Genomic DNA, 11,312 nt, shown 5'->3' with positions numbered 1-11,312 from the left:
AATCAATGCATATTCATTGCAACGGGTGTGTTTTTTTTAAACCTTCCTTAAAGGGAAAGGGGCTGTTTGAGAGCATGATAACGGCCGCCCATTGGCTGCTTGATGGCCAGGGGTGGGACACAGCTTAGCAATAGCGCTTCCTGGCTAGCGATTTTTGCAGAGACCGGAACCCTGTGGGAAACGATAGAAACGCAACTGGATTCCACTACAAAGGCAGGTATGCGTTACGCCGAATTCCACTATTTAAAATGGCGATTTTTCGTTCAGCAAACAATTTGTTACATGGATCCCGGTGCGGAATGGCCCTTACTTTTCCTCAGCCTTCTCTTGCAAGGGAAATTGTGCTCATTGGGGCAAAATCATATCAGTTGATGAGGAGTTACAATCTAGGATCACTGTAGGGGTAGTCTATAAACACCTAGTTTCTTTAAATGAAATTTAGTCCTCTGGGCCAGATAAATTGCATCCAAGGGTGTAATCCAATTACACACTTGCAGGTGTAATTTCTGAATCTCTGTCCATTATATTTTTTGACAATTCTTGGAGAACAGGTGAAGTGCCAGACGACTGGAGACAGGCAAATGTTGCTCCCATCTTCAAGAAAGGGGAAAAGGATAAAATGGAGAGCTGGGGGCACGCTCTTTCAGAACTCCTGAAAGTGGACCCCATGGTCCAATCATTGTCAAATTCATTGGGGGGTCAGGGGAGAGCATCCTGGAGCTACCCTGAAAGTTTGGAGGCCCCAAGCCCCCAGGCCCTGGGAAAGGCGGAAACACCAGAATTTCCATTAAAGTCAATGGCACCATTGACTTTAATGGGCACCAAAGCTGAATCGGGCAGATGAGGCCCCTGGTGTACATGCCTAGTTGAGGGGGCTCATATTTTTAGCTTGGAGAGAAGATGTCTAAGAGGTGATATGATAGCTATCTTCAAGTACTTGAAGGGCAGTCATAGGATGGAGCAGAGTTGTTTTCTGTTGCTCCAGAGAATAGGACCAGAACCAATGGGTTGAAATTAATTCAAAGGAAATTCCAGCTAAACACGCATAAGAAGTTCCAGTCAGAGCGGTTCCTCAGTGGAACAGGCTTCCTCGGGAGGTGGCAGGTTTGCCTTCCATGGAAGTTTTTATGCAGAGGCTAGCTAGCCACCTCACAGAAATGTTGATTTGATGAATTTAGGCAAATTGTAACTGGCTGAGAAGAAGGGATTGTGTCCATGCTTGGTTCTTGTGGCTCTTTCTTGCATGCTCAGGGAAATGACGCTCACAACTTTGGGGTCAGGAGGAAAATTTCCTCCAGGCCAAACTGGCCAGGAATTCTGTTTTGTTTTGTTTTGTTTTGGCATCATATGGGCATGGAATCAGGGTCATTTTTGGGTGGGCAGGTAGATGTGAATTTCCTGCATTCTGTAAGGGGTTGGACTAGATAACCCTGGAGGTACCTTCCAACTCTATGATTCTATACCCAGGTTCCTTTATGAGACTCTCTAGGTTTCAGGTCCCCTATAAAATGGGGAAACGACTAAAACAACTAAGTCCAAAATAAGATGGGAATCCCATTAACCAAGGAGGTCTTGGCTGGAGGAAGAGATAGGATCCTTACTAGTAAAGATAAGCAATAGGTAAGCATCAAGGGGAGGGTATTCCAAAGGTGAGGAGCCTCCACTGAAAAAGCCCTGCCTCTGGTTGCTACACATCACACCCCTGAAGGCAGAGCAGGGCTTCAGAAGAGAATATTAACTGGGGAGCTGGACAATATGGGCAGAAAAGCATCTTAGATCCAATATTATGTCTCAAATAGTAGCCAGTGTAACAACAGGTAAAAGTGACTGGAATAAAGAATTCATTTGGCCTGTAGCCAACCATTCCACTCAACATGGACTAAAGCCATTTTTCAGCCTAGGGAGCGAGGTGGAACCAGTCAGAGAAGTCTCCATAGAATTCATCCTTCCTTTAAAACAGTGGTCCCCTACCTGCGGTCCTCTGCCCAGTGCCGGGCCGCGAAGGCCAGGGCGCCGGGCCGCGGTTCCCTCTCCCCGCCCCCCCCCGCAGTAAAAAACTTCCCCGGGCCGCAAGCTTGCGGCCCGGGAAGCTTCTTACTGCAGGAAGGGGGGAGAGGGAATCAGGGCTGCGCATGCGCGCTGCGTGGGCGGGGCAGTTGCCCCGCTGGACCCCAGCTGGAAAAAGGTTGGGGACCACTGCTTTAAAAAACATAAAAGCTGCTTCTTGAATTGTTCTTTCAATATGCTTAAATTAAGGAATCTTCTTGCCCCAGACCAAGGTTGATTTCCATTTTGATTTTGGGCAATATAAACTTTTCATCTGCAACATGCACGATTGATCTGTGGTGACCCTACCTTTCCCCCACAATATCCAGGAGTGAATATAAGTCACGATATTTGAAAATCCGTCTTTTAAAGCCACCAATATAACTGTAGATTTCTGCTTCCTTCCCCTTGCCTCCAATGCTGATATAGCAAAGCAGTCTTCCCTGATTGGCCAGGGAGTCAGTTCAAAGACTTCCTGGTTCCCAGTTGGCTTCCCTCCCAAGACTTATTTTTGCCGTGTTTTAAAAGTGACTGTGATACAGAAGCCCACAAAATCAGCCCAGGTTTCCCCCCCCCCCACCTTCATTATGTGGTCCTTTGAGTGGTTTGGCCAGAGAACTAGCCCTGAATGAAATATTTGCCATGCTTCCCTTCCTGTGATTTTGATTATCCAGAAAGGCCAAGATGAGCTAGCTCATCAAAAATGAGTATGGAGAAAGATAAGCAACATAATTGGATTTTGATTTCTAATTATTTCTAATAGTTATTCTAAATCTGGTTTTCTAATTATGTTACAGCATTTTAGTACACAGAAACTGTTGCCTTTGGATCAGCTGTATTGTGGCACTTTAGGGTGTGTGTATATATATATAGAGAGAGAGACTATTCATAAAACAGAGATTTGACAATATATATCCTATTCTTTTCTATCATCAAGAAGTTATTGACTGGATACTTTATTAACCGCATCGTTAAGATATATAGTCTAAAGGTCACTTCTCTTTCTCCTGTTACAACTTGATTGTACTGTTCAATCTTGTCTAGCATTAGACTCCAATTTCTTCTGAATTCCCATTTGGATATCATATGGGTAGGTTTCTTCATTAACCCATATTACATCAGTTTGTTAATTGTAGCACTTTGTAGCAGGGTAGGTTGGATGTGGTAGGTTGGATCCAGCCTACCTTTTATTCCACCTTACTCAGTTCACCTCCTCACCATGAGACCCCAAACCACATGGCATTTCCCCATGTTGGTTCCAATCCTCAATGTAGCTTTGGGGGGGGGGGTCAAAAGTTTGCCAACAGCAAAGCTGGTTGGATCCAGCAGACTGCTTTCCGTTTCAGCCAGTTGGATATACTGCTGTAGAATATTCCCAAATCTGCATGGGGCCAAGCTCGGCATATATAAATATTTGGTTCTTTACAAATTTGTTAAGATTTCTCTCTGTCCTACAGATAGCCTTTGGCTGATGCATATTTTATCCATATGTCCAGAAATGTTGTTCTTACAATACAATACAAACAGAAAATTGGTAAGGACAAAAGTGTTCCCTGATGTTTTCATGAAAGGATCTAAGAAAGAAAAATTCATCCAGCTCAACAAAGAGCACGCATTTGAATGCACCATTAATATTTCCCCAGTCAGCCTTATGTAAATGACAGCAGTATTTACGAAGTCTGATGAGGATCCAGAGTGTTAGAAATCTTCCAGGTAATCCTCCAGGAATCCTCCAGTTTTATTCATTTGATGGCTTTATTCAGTGCCCCAAAACCTAGGGGCCATATATAAGCAGAATTTAAAAAATTAAAGCCCTATCAAATGTCTGCATGCAAAATTTGTGGTGCTCTAAAATTATTTAGAGCGTCAGATCCATGAATCAAGGTAAGCTGGACGTGGTCAAACAAGAAATGTCAAGACTGAACATCGACATTTTAGGAATCAGTGAACTAAAATGGACAGGAATGGGTGAATTTAATTCAGATGACCATCAGGTATACTACTGTGGGCAAGAATCTCGCAGAAGAAATGGAGTAGCCTTCATAATCAATAAGAGAGTAGGAAAAGCAGTCTTGGGATACAATCCCCAAAATGACAGAATGATCTCAGTTCGAATCCAAGGCAAACCATTCAACATCACAGTGATCCAGGTCTATGCCCCAACCACTGCTGCTGAAGAGGATGAAGTTGATCAGTTCTATGAAGCCCTACAACACCTTCTAGAAGCAACACCAAAAAATGATGTGCTTATCATCATGGGGGATTGGAATGCTAAAGTAGGAAGCCAAAAGATAACCGGGATAACAGGCAAGTTTGGCCTTGGAGTACAAAATGAAGCAGGGCACAGGCTGGTAGAATTTTGTCAAGAGAATACAATGGTCATAGCAAACACTCTTTTCCAACAACCCAAGAGACGACTCTACACATGGACATCACCAGACGGTCAACACAGAAATCAGATTGACTATGTGCTCTGCAGCCAAAGATGGAAAAGTTCTATCCAGTCAATAAAAACAAGACCAGGAGCTGATTGTGGTTCAGATCATGAGCTTCTTGTTGCAAAATTTAGGCTTAAATTGAAGAAAGTAGGGAAAAGCACTAGGCCACTCAGGTATGAACTAAATCATATCCCCGACGAATACACAGTAGAGGTGACAAATAGATTTAAGGAATTAGATCTGATAGACAGAGTGCCTGAAGAACTATGGACTGAGGTTCGCAACATTGTACAGGAGGTAGCAACTAAAACCATCCCAAAGAAAAAGAAATGCAAGAAATCAAAATGGCTGTCTGAGGAAGCTTTACAAACAGCTAAGGAGAGAAGGGAAGTGAAAGGCAAGGGAGAAAGAGAAAGATACACCCAATTGAATGCAGAATTTCAGAGAAAAGCTAGAAGAGATAAGAATGCCTTCTTAAATGAACAGTGCAAACAAATAGAAGAAAACAATAGAATGGGGAGGACCAGAGATCTTTTCAAGAAAATTGGAGATATGAAGAGAACGTTTCATGCAAAGTTGGGTATGATAAGGGACCAAAATGGTAGGGACCTCACAGAAGCAGAAGAGATTAAACAAAGGTGGCAAAATTATACAGAACAACTATACAAGAGCGAGCTTAACATCCCTGATGACCACAGTGGGGTAGTTACTGACCTGGAGCCAGACATCCTGGAATGTGAAGTCAAATGGGCCTTAGGAAGTCTGAGCAACAATAAAGCTAGTGGTGGTGACAGCATTCCAGTTGAACTATTCAAAATCTTAAAAGATGATGCAGTAAAAGTGCTACACTCAATATGCCAGCAAATTTGGAAAACTCAACAATGGCCACAGGATTGGAAAAGGTCAGTTTACATTCCAATCCCAAAGAAGGGCAATGCCAAAGAATGTTCAAACTACCGCACCATTGCACTAATTTCTCATGCTAGCAAAGTTATGCTCAAAATCCTACAAGCTAGGCTCCAGCAATATGTGGACCGAGAACTTCCAGAAGTACAGGCAGGATTTCGAAGAGGCAGAGGAACTAGGGATCAAATTGCCAACATACGCTGGATCATGGAGAAAGCTAGGGAGTACCAGAAGAACGTCTACTTCTGCTTCATTGACTATGCTAAAGCCTTTGATTGTGTGGAGCACAACAAATTGTGGCAAGTTCTTAAAGAGATGGGAATACCAGAGCATCTTATTTGTCTCTTGAGAAATTTATATGCAGGTCAAGAAGCAACAGTGAGAACTGAACATGGAATCACTGACTGGTTCAAAATTGAGAAAGGAGTTCGGCAAGGCTGTATACTGTCGCCTTGCCTATTTAACTTGTATGCAGAGCACATCATGAGAAATGCGGGATTAGAGGAGTCACAAATTGGGATCAAGATTGCAGGGAGAAATATCAACAACCTCAGATATGCAGATGATACCACTCTAATGGCAGAAAGTGAAGAGGAACTAAAGAGCCTGTTGATGCGGGTGAAGGAGGAGAGTGCAAAAGTTGGCTTGAAACTCAACATCAAGAAAACAAAGATCATGGCATCCGGCCCTCTCAATTCATGGCAAATAGATGGGGAAGAAATGGAGATAGTGACAGATTTTATTTTCCTGGGCTCCAAGATCACTGCAGATGGGGACTGCAGCAAAGAAATTAAAAGACGCTTGCTCCTGGGGAGGAAAGCTATGGCAAATCTAGACAGCATCCTAAAAAGCAGAGACATCACCCTGCCAACAAAAGTGCGTTTAGTCAAGGCTATGGTATTCCCAGTTGCAATGTATGGCTGCGAAAGTTGGACCATAAGGAAGGCCGAGCGTCAAAGAATTGAGGCTTTTGAACTCTGGTGCTGGAGAAGACTCTTGCGAGTCCCTTGGACTGCAAGGCGAACAAACCGGTCAGTCCTAGAGGAGATCAACCCTGACTGCTCTTTAGAAGGCCAGATCCTGAAGATGAAACTCAAATACTTTGGCCACCTCATGAGAAGGAAGGACTCCCTGGAGAAGAGCCTAATGCTGGGAGCGATCGAGGGCAAAAGAAGAAGGGGACGACAGAGAATGAGGTGGCTGGATGGAGTCACTGAAGCAGTAGGTGCAAACTTAAATGGACTCCGGGGAATGGTGGAGGACAGGAAGGCCTGGAGGATCATTGTCCATGGGGTCGCGATGGGTCGGACACGACTTCGCACATAACAACAACAAAAATTATTTCATTACGGTGGAAGTCCTTTAAAAAAGAGGGGCGATGTGTCATGCTGATCTTAAGGACTCTTGGGAGCAAACCTAAATTAATCTACTAAAGATCGGGGCGGGGGGGGGGGCTTATTCCAAGAAAAGTACCATAGACTGAAGCCATTGACTGCAACTAGTGTAGAAAGTCAGGCAGATGTGAATAAATCAAGTGCTATAAGTTGCACTTAAGATGTCTAGAAAGAAGGGAGGATGGCAGTATCTAACAGAAAATCTAAAAAATAGCGGTCGATCAAATCTCTCTTTCTCTCTCTCTCTCTCTCACACACACACACCAAATAGAATACCTAAGCAGGAATGGTTTACCCGTGTAGCGCATGTAGCACATGCTATGGGCCCTGCACTTCCAGGGGCCCCACCTAGTGCCTTTCCCCTCCATTAGTCAGGGCCATGGCCTCTCTTCTTCTCTTTTCCTTGTTTAGAGACACTTAGAGTGACACCCCTTTCTGCCCCTAGTCTGGCTGCTCCTGCTGCAATTGTACTCTGCCAGGGTCCTTAAACTACTCTTGCACCCATGTCCCTTACATTAAAGGAGGAAATTATGTAAGCAACTTTGGGGGGAAAGGTGGGGCATAACTGAAGGAAACAGATTAATTAAAAGAAACAGGGAAGAAAACCAGAACAGTCTAGACCAGGGGTAGTCAACCTGTGGTCCTCCAGATGTTCATGGACTACACTTCCCATGAGCCCCTGCCAGCAAATGCTGGCAGGGGCTCATGGGAAGTGTAGTCCACGAACATCTGGAGGACCACAGGTTGACTACCCCTGGTCTAGACAGTAACTTAAAATAGGAGCGGAAAGGAGTGCCACCCTTGCTGAAGCCCTCCCTACGCCTGAGTGTATTCTCATGTGTCTCATAGATACACTCGAGCTAAAAGAGGGCTTCAACAAGGGTGGCACTTTGAAAAATAGATATTTTAATTGGGAGGCTCCGGGATATATATTTGGATACTTTTCATTAGTGTGGGAGCCTCTCCATTCATCTTGCTTACCACCTTATAGTCCCCATTACATCACATGAGTAATTTAAATATTAGACCACTGAAGGAGACCCCAATAGGGGTTGAAACGCGTTTGGTTCTCTGTTTCTTGTCATTTATCCCTGTGACGAAATGTGTTGGATTTGTGTAATAGTGCTTGATATATGTTGATGTTTTTAAGTTTTATATGTGCACATGCACTGAAATAAATATTTGCATTTTAATATTTTATATATATTCTGCGGCTGCTTAACCTTTTAGATTCCTAATGCCTGGATGTCAGGGTTGCACATATCTCTGTTTTACTTTCCTGCAGGTGAAGATCCAACAGGGAGACTTGTGGGTATGGCTTGTCCCACCTCTCCACCCTCCACACACACACACTCTACTCTCTCAGCCCCCCTTCAGGTGTGGAGTGTTGGAACTGGCCAGCCCTTCCAAGTTCCATCTGCAGTGCCATCCCACGTGCCCCAAATCCTCAGTTCTTTTCCCCATGGCCCTAGGAAAGTGGCAAATGGAGCCCTCACACCTTGTCATGGTGAGTTGTGTCCCAGCTGTGTCTCTGTCTCTTTGGCTTTGACTACATGACCGGAGCTCCACACCCCTCCCTGCTCCCCTGCCTCTCTAACCCATCTGTGACTCCCTCGGGGGACTTCCCGAGGGCATGTCTAGGAGGGATGGCTCAGGAGTGCCTTGGGTGTCTGTGGATGGTTCTGCAGGTGCCACTGGTGGTCATAGTCCTCTGGCAAACACAGCAAGGGCTCAGCAGGACCTCCAGAGCTGATGGAGCAGCAGGTTCCCTCTCTCCCCTTACAGGCTTCTATGCGAAGGGGAAGGGGCCAGAGGGAGGTCAGGGAGAATGAGCCAACTCTGGGTAGCAGCTGGAGTGTGACTAGAACCAGGAAACTCAGATTCCAATCCCCCTTGTCACAATGGAAGCTCATGGGTGGCCATGGTCCACTTGCACACTCTCAGCCTAGCCAGCCCCACATAATTTTTGTGAGTATAAAATGAAGGTGATGGGGATGATTGAAGCCACTTTGGTCCCCATGGAGAGAAAGTTGGGAAATGAATAGAGTGAATGAATGAACTACTTAACTATGTATCCACTCTAGGAAGAGCAAAGCTTTTTCTCACCTGGGTGAAGGCATCTACGAAAGTATCAATGAGGGGGCAGGGCATTGCAGGGGTGCCTAGAGTCAATGGCTAGAGGAAGAAAGGTAACGGGCAGACTCGATGTCTTTGGAGGGGGGTTGGGAGGGAACTGGCCGAGGTGGTATACGAGTTCTCTTGGCTTTGAGCTAGGCTTCTGGGAAGTGCATCCTGAGGGAAATGACAGACATCACCACATGTGTTGGGTGGCAACACCACCTCCCTAGCCTACCCTGTGTTCTGTGTGAGCATTGAGGCAGCTGTGCATGCCTATGGGGTGGACAGCTCAAACCCCCTCCTCACTATCAGCTGACAGCAGTTGGTTCCTTTAAGGAGGTAGGAGGCATTGCTGACAATGAGCACAGAATTCCTGTGGCCCACCCCTCTCTGCCCCTTGATGGAGAGGGACCCCTTTGCCACATGGCCCCTGATTGGTTCTTGTGGTCCTGTCCATCATAATGCCACCACCTCCACTGACCACAGAATCACAGTTGCTATGGACACTAAGTCCTAGTTTATCTGTAGCTCCATTCCCTTCTGCTGGTCAGAACTCTCTGCCTGTTGAACATCTGGCTGGGCTCTCATACAGCTGAGGCTTCGGTGAAGCTCGAACCTCTTGGCAAGGCTCTACCTCTGAGGAGTTCTCTCTAACAGGACTTGTGCTCACAACAGGTGGCATAGTTTGATTAATGTTTGGAATCTTTTGGCATCCTTAATTACTAATGGGTTTATTTTATACTGGTTCATAAATGAATGGCTCCCATAAATCCATTAGTCTTTAAAGTGGCACAATAATCCATTTTGCTTCTTCTGAGGCATAGTTACATGGCTACTCCTTGGATACTTCTGGAAAGTTTCTCCTAACAACAAGGGAAAAGATCTTGGCCTCATTATTTTTATTCTTAGTGAAACACACCCTTTTAACCTACATATCAGAGAAATTCGGATCTAGATTCATTTCTTGATCTTCCTTTATTTGTTCCATTTGAAAACAAAGAGTTTTTCTTCCAGTCCTTGTTGCCAAACTTGCTATGCCCTGAGATCATTCTTTGAAGTATATTTCTCCTTGTAAGAGAGAAAATAAAGAGCCATTTTCTATTGTGTTCTCATTACATTTCATTTGGATGTATTCTCTCAATGGCAGAATTCTATAATAAGAATGGCTTCTGTTGGTCTAAGCCAGCCATTTAAAACCTTACCAAAGGCTAAATTGGTAATAGAGCCCCATTTTTCTTATGGGTACTGGAAATGGGTTCAGAACTGAAAGGTCTGGTCACAGTTCATACCCACCATACATGAAGCAACAAAACACAAGCTCATGAATAATGGCTTACTTCTTACAGGGTCTCAGAATGTCTGTCGCCATTATTCTCCCTCTTCACAAATGGATTTGCTTCTCCCAGATTATCTCTCCCTGCTTTCGTTGGTGCTCCTGAGGAAGATCATTTGAAATGCAGCAAAACAGAGGATGTGGCATTGTCCTGACCTTCATTTATTATCAGTCCACACTTCCTCTCATATATTATCTGACAGAAGGTTCTGGAACACTTGCTTTGATTAATGGCAGACAGTACAGCCACCCGCCATTGTTCCATAAGTCACAGGGTTCTCTTGAAAGCCAGAAGTCAAAGAGAGAGAAAATATTTAACCACCTTTTTGAAAATATGCTGTCTGTTCAGGCTATTTCTTCAACAGATTTCTAATTACTCAACTCTTCAAATGTGTCTTCAGTATTATAAAGCACAATTTCTTCTTCCTTCCCAACAAGAGGAAAACAGAGTAAACAAGTTACAGCTGTTGACTATTTCATAAACTTTTTCTGGATAGTTTATTGCCTCTAAAGAATTAAAGTAAAAAATTGCAACACACTCTACTCACCCAACATTTTTTTCCAGTATAAAGTCTCCTTGTTGCTCTGCATTTCATCCATTGCTTCAGTGGTCAGTTTTCTTCTCCTTTCTGGCATGCAGTTCATCATTCATGGTGTCCGTGTTCTCTAAAGCAGCGGTCTCCAACCTTTTTATCACTGGAAACCGGTCAATGCTTGACAATTTTACTGAGGCCCGGTGGGGAGTAGTCTTTTGCCAAGGGATGTCATTGCCGCCTAAGCCCCTGCTCCGCTTGCTTTCCTGCCGGCGCTCCTGGCTTCCTCCCACCTGCTGGGAGGCACAGCCAGCAGCAGCTGTGCAGTGCCACACCGAGGGGGAGCCCGAGCCATGTCGGCTGCTGGAGAGCACCAAAGGTGAGCCAGCAGCAGAGTAGCAGATCAGCCCCCAAGGCAGCAGCTGGGGAGGAGAACGAGAAGGAGCTGCGGCCCGGTACCAACTGATCCACAGACCGGTACCGGTCCCCGGACCGGGAGTTGGGGACCACTGCTCTAAAGGGAGCCAGTTGTGGAGCTTGTGGT

General features: G+C 45.0%; 1 long non-coding RNA gene across 1 annotated transcript; it reads left to right on the top strand.

The window, feature by feature from the left end:
• The first annotated feature begins 9,464 nt into the window (after window positions 1-9,464).
• Window positions 9,465-10,694, top strand: LOC143841752 (uncharacterized). Its single transcript, XR_013232784.1, has 2 exons — window positions 9,465-9,577; window positions 10,249-10,694. It is a non-coding gene; the product is annotated as an uncharacterized LOC143841752 (long non-coding RNA).
• Window positions 10,695-11,312: the final 618 nt, after the last annotated feature.

Source organism: Paroedura picta, chromosome 7 (assembly GCF_049243985.1).
Source record: "Paroedura picta isolate Pp20150507F chromosome 7, Ppicta_v3.0, whole genome shotgun sequence".
In the NCBI taxonomy this organism is placed as follows: Eukaryota; Metazoa; Chordata; class Lepidosauria; order Squamata; family Gekkonidae; genus Paroedura; species Paroedura picta.
This window is presented reverse-complemented; position numbering and strand designations above follow the sequence as displayed.